Below are 12,185 nucleotides of genomic sequence, written 5' to 3' on the forward strand. Positions count from 1 at the left end.
ATGTGACCTTATGTGCCTATAAAGCTCCTAAGAGGTTTTCTACATGTTGGTAGTCCATCGCTGACGCCGATGACAATATTGTCTCAGTTCTCATCTATGGCTATGCATATGACTCTGAATTCCAAAACCTGATGCACAGTCGGGCATACTGAGGGCATGGGACATCTGTATTTATGATGTTTGATGATGCAGCTCTGTGGTGCCGTTCACATGCAACCTGGAGATGAATTTGTCGATCCTTCTCAAACCTGTTACATGCTAATCTTGTCGGAGACCACCAGTGAGTCCTATTCTGAGCCATTTGCTCAAGTTCTTTGGGATTGATGCCAGCCCACCAGAGACCACTCTTCAGATTATCTTTGAAGTGCTTATATGGACGACCCTTCTTTCTTTTGCCCTGATTCAGCTCCCCATACAAGATCTGATTTGGGAGACAGTGGTCTTACATTCTAAGGACATGTCTGGTCCACCGAAGTTGTGCTCTCAGTAACATTTCCTCAATACTCCTTGTGTTTGCTCTTTCAAGGACCTTAATATTGGTCACTCTATCCTGCCAGCCAATGCTCATTATTGAGCGGAGGGAATGCATGTGAAATTGCTCAAGCTGTTTAATGTGACATCTATAAAGAGTTGATGTCTCAGATCCATACAGGAGAGATGTTAGAACCACTGCACTATAGATCTTCAATTTGGTGGAAAGACTAAAATTGTGTTGGTTAAGGACTTTTGTTCAGTGTCGGCAAAGGGCCTGGGTGGCTTTACTAATTCTGGAGGAAATTTCCTTATCAAGGGAACCACCACTTGAGATGGTACTGCCCAAATACTTGAACTGATCCACCTTTTTCAGATGTGTGAAAAATGAGATAGGGAAAGGGGGTTTTCTACACACACAAGTTAATAGCGTAAGGAAGTCTGAACACGAAAACAGGCAACATCTGAGTGAAACTCGGACTTGTTCAAATGTAGAACAAACAACACTGTTGAAATGAAAGGGAAAGTATGGGAGAAGATCTGTGTTTTATGCTTTCACTCTGAAAATGATTTTGATTTAGGGTGTAGTGAACTTGGCATAAGACTGATGTCTGATAGAGAAACGACGTGCCATACTAAAGTTTGTAGCAGTTTAGGTTATGTCTACACTAGACACCTTACAGCGGCACAGCTGTACCGCTGCAGCTGAGCCATTGTAAGGTCTGCCTTTGTAGCCACTCTGTGCCAACAAGAGAGAGCTCTCCCATCAGCATAATTAAATCACTCCCAAAGAGCGGCGGTAGCTATGTCAATGGGAAAGCGTCTCCCACCAACATAGCACTTTCCATAATGGCACTTCTGTTGGAGGTTCAGGGACCTTAAAATGAGAGTAAATGCAATTACAGTTTAATATAAATTAAATTTACACCTACTTTATCGTCTCTTTACATTACTTTAATGTAAATGAAAATTAGGTTCTTGAGATCATGCTGTAAACTTGGATCGCTCTCTCCCTCTCTCTAATTAAAATGAACTTTCTTAAATGGTGAATTTCTTCAGTTCGCCCTGATCCATAAATGTTTTCATTGAGATTATGCACAGAAAAGGTCTCTGAGGCCCTGCCAGTACTATGCCTTAATCAAGCAAAGATAGCAACAGATGAAGAGTAAGCTGAATCTTTTCGCACATTTCAAATATCTGAAATGCTTTAGCCATGTCCAGCTCTTGCTTTGCATTTCAAAGAGCTGGCGATGTCTCCTCCTGAAGACAGCCAGCTATTTCAGCAAATTCCAGCTAAACACCATTCCTGGGGCAACACAGATGCCAGCAACAACTAAATAAAGCACAATGCTGTTAGCTTCTACTTCAGTGATGAAACTGAAAATAAATGTATGAAGCACCCACAGAGAAGCAACAGATTGTGAGACACATGTTGATAGATATCAATCACCCAGCAGTACAGCACAGGGTAACCTAAGGAAATGCTGACACTGTTCAAAGAAAGGTGACTTGGGGGTAAGTGGTCACATTTGAAACCACACTAGATAGAAGAGTTACATGGAGCAGTAGCCAAGTGATCGAAAAAATAAAAACAATACAGAAATTTTGATCTCCCTGTGATGCTGCGTATAAGAAAGGTGACCATTTATATCATTGTTGTTACCACTGTTTCACAATTTCCATAAGTCTTGTACAAAGTATGTTATGTAAGGTATCAAAGGAAAAATGATTTGCTAAGCATTATTATCCTGTTTATATGCATGTATCATCTTTGTATCTGAAGTTACGAATACTGACTTACACGTGTTTTATTCCTAGGTGACATCCCCAGAAAGATTTAGATCAGGACTATCCAGCTATGTGATGATGGCTCACTAAGAACATTTGGCTCTCACAGTGGGCCATTGAAGAAACTCATCCTGCCCAGTAGGTCTTCCTGCAGATGCCTCAGATAGCAAGGAGCCAATGGCCACCCCCTGTGATTCAGCAAAACGAGTAGGGGCATGTGATATGCTCATGTGACCCTGGATTCCATCTTCGGCCAGTAACTTTCCACACACAGGGGCTGGGGGTTCTGTTTGGGACAGTAAATTTCCATGCACGTGGCACAGGATATAAACGATATGGGAGACATCTCCATTTTGCCTCTTTCCTGCTCCAACTTCTCTGGACTGTGGATTTACAACTAAAAAGAGTAGCTTGAGCTATGGACTCAGGCCCTTCCAATCTTTTGGAAGCTACCAGAGAGACTTTTTCAAGCCAGCAGTCTATTCCATCACTTCTATCATTTCTGTGTATATGATCTATTAACCATTAATAACACACTTTTCTTTCATTAATAAAATCTTTAGTTAGTTTACTAAGGATTGGCTGACATTTGGGTAAGATCTGAGCTACATATTGCTCTGGGGGTAAGCCGCTGATCATGTGGGATCAGTAGACCCTCACATATGGTGAATTGGGTTTTCAGTTTCTGTCACTATATTAGACCTGCTTGTCTGGATGGGAGCCAAGGGCTGGAATGCCCAAAGGGGACTGTGTTTGGCTTCTTATTAACAAGAGTGGTGCTCCAGAAGCTCCTTTGTTACTTGCTTGGTGAATCTAATTGTAGACTAAACCACCAGTTTTGGGGGATTGTCTGCCCTGTGTGTGGTATTCTCAGTGTGATCTGTCCTAGGCACATGATCAAACTCTCATCAGGAAAGAACTCTTTTTGCTGTGTACCTGAAAAAGGCTAAAGTGAGGGGTGGAAGGCAAGGCATCTGATTCACTGTAACCTTCTGCCAGGTGCCAATGGAAGCAAGAATGGCTGGGTTCAATCTGTCTAGGGGTCCATTTCTAAAATAAAAAGAATGATGGCTCACCCCAGCCCCCACCCCCAGAGCCATATTCCTATTTTTGCCTCTCAGAAATTAAAATATAGCCTCTCTGGTCACTCTTGCCCACTCTCAGGCACGCCGAGTCCTTGGAGACATTTAGGAGAAAAGGAAAAAAAAAACATTACACACCCACACACAGTCATTGTATCAGGAGTGTGACCAACCCCACATTTACAAGTATTAATTGCTCAGTGTGGTGTGATCAAGAATGGGTAGGCACACAACAATCTCCACCAACAGATACAGTTAAAGTCTGCCATAGTCAAGGATTTTTAAGGGGGTGGGTCTCCTCTGCCTGGCTGTTCCCGTCTAGCCAAGCCCACACTACCGGGTCACACTCAGATGTGCAGCTACCTGTCCAGTTTCATGTTAGCTATGGCCAGCACTGCTTCTGGTTTGGTCAGGCCTTATTGTGAAGTCAGTTCTGCACCACTGCTACCCAGTACCACCATTCCAGCCTGGTCCAGTCCTGCAAATCACTCCACAAAGTGCAGAATCTCCAGGTGGGGAACCTAGAACAAAACAGACAAGAATCCCTGCTACCTGGGATAGAACTCCTCAGACAGCCCTCTATTTTCTCCTTCAATCCCATTTGAACTTGAATCCTGTTCCCGAACCAGAGTCCCCTGCCTGCCGCTTACTCTAGGGCATATTCTGCACAATTCCCATATCCTTTCATCATCACAGTAACAATCTATCATTTATACCACCAGTGTATAAATTCTAAACAAAGCAATGAAGCACAGTATATGGATATGTAACATTATAATTCATGTAGATGAGGCTAGTCAGAGCTGATCTTTCCTTCCTCTCCCCATCCCGTTCCCTTGAGGAAGCAGAGGTTCCATTCTTCTAAGCATACACTGCCTTTGAATAACTTCTCTCATCTCTTGCTCCTGACCCATCTGTCTTACATTTCATCCTGCATGGCTTGCTGCCAACTTAAACTTAACATGGCCAAAGATGATCTCCTTGTCAACTCTCCCAGGCCGCCTCTCCATTTTCTGTCACTGGTGACACCCCCCACCATTCTACCTCTCAATGAGGTCTGCCTTTACTGTACACTCCTTGAGGTAAGGTTTGTGTCTTTGTGTGTGTGTGTGTACAGCACCTAGCACTGGGGGGGGGAAGGGGAGAAATCATGATTGGACAGGACTAATATAAATATTAAATAATAATAATAATATGCTTCTTTCTCCTTGCATGCTATTTCTTTTCTAGGAATTGAAGGCAGAGATGAAGATTGAAGCTATTGGGGATTTTATTAATATGACAGAATGGATGCACTGAGGTCTCAGTGAGCTTATTTTTGACGTTCTGCTAAGAGATGTGAAGGCATGTTTGTCAGGTCACTCTTTTTAATAGAGGAAATGCACACACATTTTCTTTCAAATGTCAAGCATATTGAAGCATGGCATAAATTGAAGGCTAGATGGCTGAAACTTAATCCAGATAAAATGGAAGTGATGCTGGCAGGATGGGGTAAGCAACTGCATGATGGGGAACAGTATACCAGCCCCCTGGATAAAGTGTGTGCATTTGTTTGTACTGGTGGTTATTAAGTTCCCAATCTTGGTCACATTCCCAGTTGCTCTTCGGTGATCAGGTAGCAGCAATGTCCACCACCTCTCTCAAACCCAGCTCTTGCTACCAGCATTTATGTCTTTGTCATCTCATAATTAGACTATTGCAAAGCACTACCTGGGGCTATGTCTCACATCTGTTTTTAAACAGAAGCTAATACAGACTGTGTGTACTCAGTCGTTAAGCGGCCTATCTCCCTGATAGCCAGTACGCTCTGATCGGCATTGGAGGCCTATTGGTTCTAGATGATGTTTAACGTGTTCATGTTGCCCTGTAAAGACTTGTTTCTCTCCCATACCATTCCATTTCTAGGGTTGGGTTGAGAGATCTAGGACTTTTAAAGCGAGGGATGGGTGGTGGTGGGTTTTTTTCCTGCTAACGGGGCAGGTGAGTAGATTTGGATGGTGTTTATGGCTTGTACTTGGAGGTCCTTATTTGAGTCACCTGCTGCAGCTTCTACCTCCCATCGCCCATGGGTTGAACAATACTGCTGTAGGCAGTGGCAGATTATCCACTGAGGCAATGAGCCAGTGGCCCCAGCCAATTTGGGGGGGCCACATAAAAATGGGCTCCAATGCACCCTGACCCGCTCCGCCTGGCACTCCAGCTCAGATTCTGCTCATCTGTTTTGTTTCAGGATGAAAAGGCATAAAACAGTGATCCCAATCTTCTATTCGTGTTGATGAATAGAAGGTTCGTGGTTAATAAAACATTGACCACCCATGATTTGATAAAGGATGACAACCCAGCCTGTGCACAACATATAGTTAAAACCTGGCTGGATAACAATGACAGGGCTCTTTTGGCACAGCTGTGTGCTTAGTACAGCATGAACTAAAAGGAAACTGAGGGTGAGAGGTGTTGTTGTGCTGTTTACATCTAACCTGCAGTACAGGAGATTTCCTACCCCTCAGCTAAATCTGATAGAATGTGGCAGTGCTGAGCAGAACTCAGTCGAAGTTTCCTGACTCACCGTAACATGAACCTGAACAGGTTATACAGAGGAATATATAGAGAGGGAATTATCAGGGAGGGCTTTGGAAAAAAAAATCCAGGAAGGCAAAAAAAAAAAAAGAAAAGAAAAAGAAAAGAAAAAGCAGCGATCTCTGCAAAACCACCATCTGAAACTATTTCTATGGGCAAATGCACAGGTGTGTGAGATGACTCCGGAAAAGCAATTGGAAATTCCCTGCAGCCCCAGTATATATCTCCTTCCTTCAGAGGTCAGCACTTAGTGTTTGCAGCTAAGGAGCGTCTTGCACTGGCTACTCAGTGTGCTTCTGTTTATATGACAGCTTTTATCCTGATGCTGAGAGAACCCTGTCAGATGAAGTGTAAGCCACATTTACCTGTAAGTGCCCCACACTAGCTTGTGATGCCTAATCTCTTTTATTGATCCTACTAGCTGGTTTCTGGAGCCATTGATTTTCCTTGCTGTCAGTTTGTGGCCTTGACTCCTTAATGTTTATTTAGGCTGGTCTCCATAAATTGCTTCTGGTGCTGAGGGCGAGAAAAGCAGCAGGAGGTCAGGGGAGCATGTATACCTGTCCATAAATATAAATCATAGCTTTTGTTCTTCACTGTTGTTTGTGAACACTGTTTGCTAGGTGCATAAAAAGGAAGTATTCTGCTAAAACATGGAGAAGCCATTACTAATTCCCCTGGGTGTGCACTTTATTGGAGTCTAGGTTTTCAATTTTCTGTATCCTAATGGTACCTCTTGTTATCTACTCAAACATGTAATGTTTCTTTTTATTCGGGGGGAGGAAAGAGGCAGAATGGTTTGTTTGCCAGCACAGAACTGTACTTTGACAGTGTATAGGGGGGTGGGGGTTGTTTTGCGTTGTTTGTTTTTCTTCCTCCACACGCACATTTGTTCATTAAATTTCAGTCTTTGAGGAGAACACTGGAATTAAAGGCACTTGCGTGAACAACTGAACAGCATCTCTCTGTGTGATGACCAAAAGTCTATCCATTTAAAGGAGCACAGACTTCATGGATCAGAAATGGTATTGCATTGGCTGTCCTAAGAGTGAGGCAAGTGCTTTCATCAGCTGCAACGTCACTGACAGGGCTGCCAAAATGGGAAATCGTTACAAGCAGGTATCTGCTCTAGATATAAATAATTCAAGGGCATATCCTGAAAATTCCAAGTGAAAAACCCCACAGCTCATTATAACAGTGAGTTGCTAGAATTCTATAGCCTTAAATCACTGGAAAATGTTTTGCAACAGCTAAGGTTATTTTTCCACTGCAGCAGTAAACATCATAGTCTGTACACAGTGACAAGTGGTTCTCCTGAGGCTAGGAGGACAGTAATCAATAGAGGTGCAGTCTAGGCCACTGTTCTGGCTGTTGATGCAGAAACTTTGTACACACATACGGTAACCAGAATAAATCATCAGAAGAAAGAGAAACCTCTTCAAGACAGGTAAAAGAAGTACCTTACAGGAATACTTTACTGAAAAGAATATCTGGTTCAGTTTTCTCTATTTGATCTCTGCTCGCTTGTATTGGTCACTCACTATTCTAGACTGTAGCAAGTTCAGCTCCTCTTAAAGGGAACACAGATAATGTTGGTGGGCCAAATATTTGACCTAACTTTCTCTTGATTTTTATGAGCTCCATCTACTAATTAAAGTGTTTTTCCCCCCTGAAAGTTAAGAAAGAAAAATACCGCCACCACCAGCTCCATACTCAGAAAAAACCCACCATCATAAATTTGTCTTCAGACTGGATTGGGAGGCAGGAAGGGTGTGTGTGGGGAGGGGAGGGGAGGAATAGCTAGGAAACAAATTAGTTTCAGGATTCCAAAGGATTAATAAAAAAATCTGGAAAAATATCACTGAAAATATTTTAAATACCTTGAAATTGTCCTTTTAAAAGGGGCTAACTTATGCCTTTCATGTAATATTCACACAAGTTCTGTGGTTGGTCTAAAGCATTTGAAGTGGGAAGTTGCACTGTACTTTATACAACTCAGTATATAAAAAACCACATTTTGCAGCTTAACAACATAGATTCTAGCCTTTGTAAACTAGAGTGAGGAAAACAATGTTCTGTGTAGCATTTAGGGGGTGACACACTACAAAGGAGAGAAAGAGGTGCAACTATGGAGATCAGCACCATGAGATGGCAACACACAGTAATCAGAGGAGGGTCACACTCATGAATACAGAACACCCAAAGAAACAAATGGGTAAATATGTGAGAGAGATTATTGGGGGTCTAATAAAATAGAGCATGAGTAAAGATTACTCGCATAAGTAAGGGCTGCAAGACTAAGTCCTGCATGTTGCCAAGTCTTCATTGAAATTTCATACTCCGTATAAAAACACCTTAACTAAAGCCCGCACAATGAGGTTCTGAACAAATTGTCAATGAGAGTTCCCCCATTATCTTCAGTATGACCTGATTCTAGGAACTGCTGCTGGATAGGGCCTTTAGTCCTTAATATTTAGAAAAAATAGATAGAAGCTAGAGCTTAACAAAGCTCAAATGATTTAGATGTTTCATTCAGATAAGCATAGCAAACATTCACTGCTTATTAACATTGTTTAAATGTGCAGGTTCAAAGTACCACAAGCTCCCTCGTCTCTGGCTGCAGTGAGTAGTGCTTAGATAAATTTCCCTTCAGCCCAGGTAAGCCAACCAACTTCCCCCCATTAGATTTTCCATCACTAACATGGCCTATTTTTATGCATACTATACAGGTCAATTTAAGAATGCACAATACCTCATTAGCACTTAACCACATAAAAATGTTTCTTTAAAGGGCGTGTGTTTTATTTTTACTGAAAAATAGGCAGGCTGTTAAACTTTATTTTATTCTGGAAAGACAAACCGTGTTTTCCTTCCAATTTTTTTTTCCATCTGAAGAGAGAAGGAAAAATACATTAGAGTTTTCCTTATTTTTTTTCCTGACTGACATTCAAATACCAGAAGTGGCAAGATTGTAAGGAAAAATAATTCATTTACGACTATAAATATCCAAGATACGTTTAGCTAGGAGGAAACAGATGACCTAACACAAGACTAGATCTTGGCAAGGTTACTTACATTGGCTGAACTCTGCCAATTAAATTCCAGCCAGCTGGTTGCCTCTAATCCTCTCTTGTTCAGTCTGTTTCTGTGATATTGTAGGTGTTTTTATGCCACATCCATCCATCACTTGAAACTCCAAACAAAAAACATTCTGGGTGAGAACAGAACACAGTTAAAATGTCTGGGGGCTCGCTAGGCTGGGGAGGAGGCCAATAGCACTTAGAAAAATGTGAAACTTCATCACAGCCCTCTAACTCCCAAGTTAGCAACCATCAAAAAAAACCTCACTAATTTAAAACAGGAGTCAACCTACTGCCCTAGTAGTTTAGTTAACTGGACACCTGGACATTAGCCAAATGACCCTTTCTTAACCCCAGATTAGATTGTTTCTCACTCAGGGTATCAGAGAGGAGGGCAAAGAGAAGTCAAGGAAGAGGACTGAATAGCTACTGGGCTGCCTTTCCTGCTCACATACTATAGTCAGTTAGTTTGGTTCCCCTACGCACTTTGAAATTGTTTCTTTCTAATTACTGTTCCCAATTTCTTATATTCACTTTGCCTTTTTAAAAACTTTGATTTACTACTTTAACTGCACTAACATGCAAACCAACTGGCTGTTTTACTTCTATGGTGAGTCTTTGTGACTAGTTCTCTTTTAAATGTGAGATTGTAGCCATCAAGATCGCAGGGGAAGCCCATATCCATATCTGAATGCAGTTTAACATATGCAGAGCTGGTGCAAGGGCTGAACAGAATGTCTAAACAAAGAGTACCTGGTTTGATTTCTAACAGGGTGGAGGGGGAAAACAAAGGGAAAAATACACAGAGAAAAAGAAATAATTGTCTGAAGGATGTTGCACATTTTAGTTTCTGTAATTACATGGGAACTTGATTTGTCACCGTCTCTTTGCATCAATGAGCTGATGGGAAGAGATGGATGTGTGGTCCTGTCAGAGGAAAGAAATTCACTTTGCACACAGCTTTGACTCTGTAAATGGCACTAGGATAACATGACTACAGTCTTATTACTTCTGACAACTTTCAGCACCTTTTAATGCATGAAATTAAACACAAAGTATGGCAGAACGAGGAAAAACTCCAGCCCAATAAACAAGGCTCTGATGATTTATAAACTCAAAATAGGACAAGAGTAGGGTGTGGGTCCCAGTTTAAAAATAAGCACATAGTACTGTATCAGTAGTAGTAGTAGTAAATGTTTATATTATGGTAATATGCAAGGGACCCAGTCAAAATCAGCACCCTATTGTGCTGGATGCTCTACAGCAGTGATTCTCACACTTTTCTTTTTGTGGACCACTTGAAAATTGCTGAGGGTCTTGATGGACCACTTAATGATCTTTCCAAATGTTGTTTGTACCATTAGCTAACTACTGTAAAGTGCTTTGGATAAAAGCGCCATATTAAAAAAATGTAATAATAATTAACATTTTTTGTTCTACAAATAAAAGCACACAACTCATTTTAATATCAGTAGTCTTACCTTTCTAATGTGATGGATGTGCCCTCTCCCCTCATCTGTGGCAGCCCTGAGCTGGGGCTGGGAAGGAGAGGGGTCTCTCCCTCTTTTCCCTGCTGCAGCAGCCCCTGAGCTGAGGCTGGGAAGGAGTGGGGGTCTCTCCACCGCCACAACGGCCACAGAGCTGAGGCTGGGAAGGAGGGCTGTCTTTCCTTGGCAGCCGCAGCCCTGGAGCTGGGGAAAGTCACCTCTTTCTCTGGTTGCTGCAGCCCTGCATGTCCCAAATTCCCTCCACCCCCTCTTTTCACCCCTCTGCCCCTTCACACCTTACCCCTATACCCCCTAAGGCCATCACCTGCGTGGCTCCACTAATTAGATGGGTGGCCTTTTGTTTTCTCATGTGTGGCCGCCCAGGCATGCACCTTAGGGGAACTATCCATGGACCACCTGAATGGAGCTCGCGGACCACTGGTAGTCCATGGACCACAGTTTGAGAACCTCTGCTCTACAGAGATAGCGACAGCCCCACACCCCTGCGATCTTATAATCTAAAAGACAAAATAGATAAAGATAGGGGCAGGTATAGAATGTACAAATAAAATAATACGGTAAAGAATCGTCACAACTTCGTTAGTTACATGCTTTTTGGTTTTCTCCTGGTTTGACTTTTTAAGACTGAGGATGGGAATGAGTGAGGAATGGGAAAGTTTTTGCATTCGGATTTTAATTCCATGAGTGCAACAACACGTACTATTTTGCACACCTGTAACACTTTCTAATCAAGGAACTTTACAAACATTAGGATAAACTTGAACTTACTTCAGAAGGTGTATACAAGGCCTTAGACACTACCCAAGCACCACATGAAGGGACAAATCTCCATGGTGCAGATTGCCTCATGCATAGAGAAATCCTACATCTTATGGAGTACACCACTACAGGGAACCCTGTTCAGCTCGGGGGAAGTGGTGTGGGTGGCTAGGTGGATCCCATCATTTCCACCCTAAGAGTAAGAGGATAGACAAACTCAGCAGTTGTGGAGCAACTCTACAGCCTGCAAGAAAAGAGTTAGCCTCACCAGACTAGTAGGCTGTGTGCATCGCTTCCAAATGAGACACCTGGGCCTTGTGCAGGCTCTCTACCCTAAAGTCAACGTCACCCAGTACAGCAGGATCTCCTGATTATAAGTTCTATGGCCCAGCTTCTAAGCTACCTTTTCCCTCTGCAGCCCTGTGGAACCCTACTTAGTGCCTGACCCAAAGAACTGAGTCTCTTTTTATTATGGGGCTGCACAATGCTTAACACAATGGAACTTGGATCCATGACTGGGACATTAGCCACATCTCTATTACAACTACGGTACATAATAATAATAGCAGCCCAACATCATATTTCTCCAGATCTGAAAATCATGAAAATTTCCAGTAAATCAAATATATTGGATTATATGAAATATGTTGTTTGCACCACAACATTTGTTTGGGGCACTTTTAAAGGGCTAGATACCCAAAACAGCCAGAGTAGGAGAATGTGGTCTCCTTATAACCTTTAGCCCAGCAGTTAGGGCATGCACTTGGTTTGTAGGAGACCCAGGTTTAATTATCCCCTTTACTTGCTGTGAAGAAGTGAACTTGACTCTTCTACACTGTAGGAATGTGCCCTGTCCACCAGCTAGAGAGTCACTCTCATTCTCTGCCCTGGCCCAATGACTATTCATTGTCACCAGTGCA

The sequence above is a fragment of the Mauremys mutica genome, chromosome 6, assembly GCF_020497125.1.
Source record: "Mauremys mutica isolate MM-2020 ecotype Southern chromosome 6, ASM2049712v1, whole genome shotgun sequence".
NCBI lineage: Eukaryota > Metazoa > Chordata > Testudines > Geoemydidae > Mauremys > Mauremys mutica.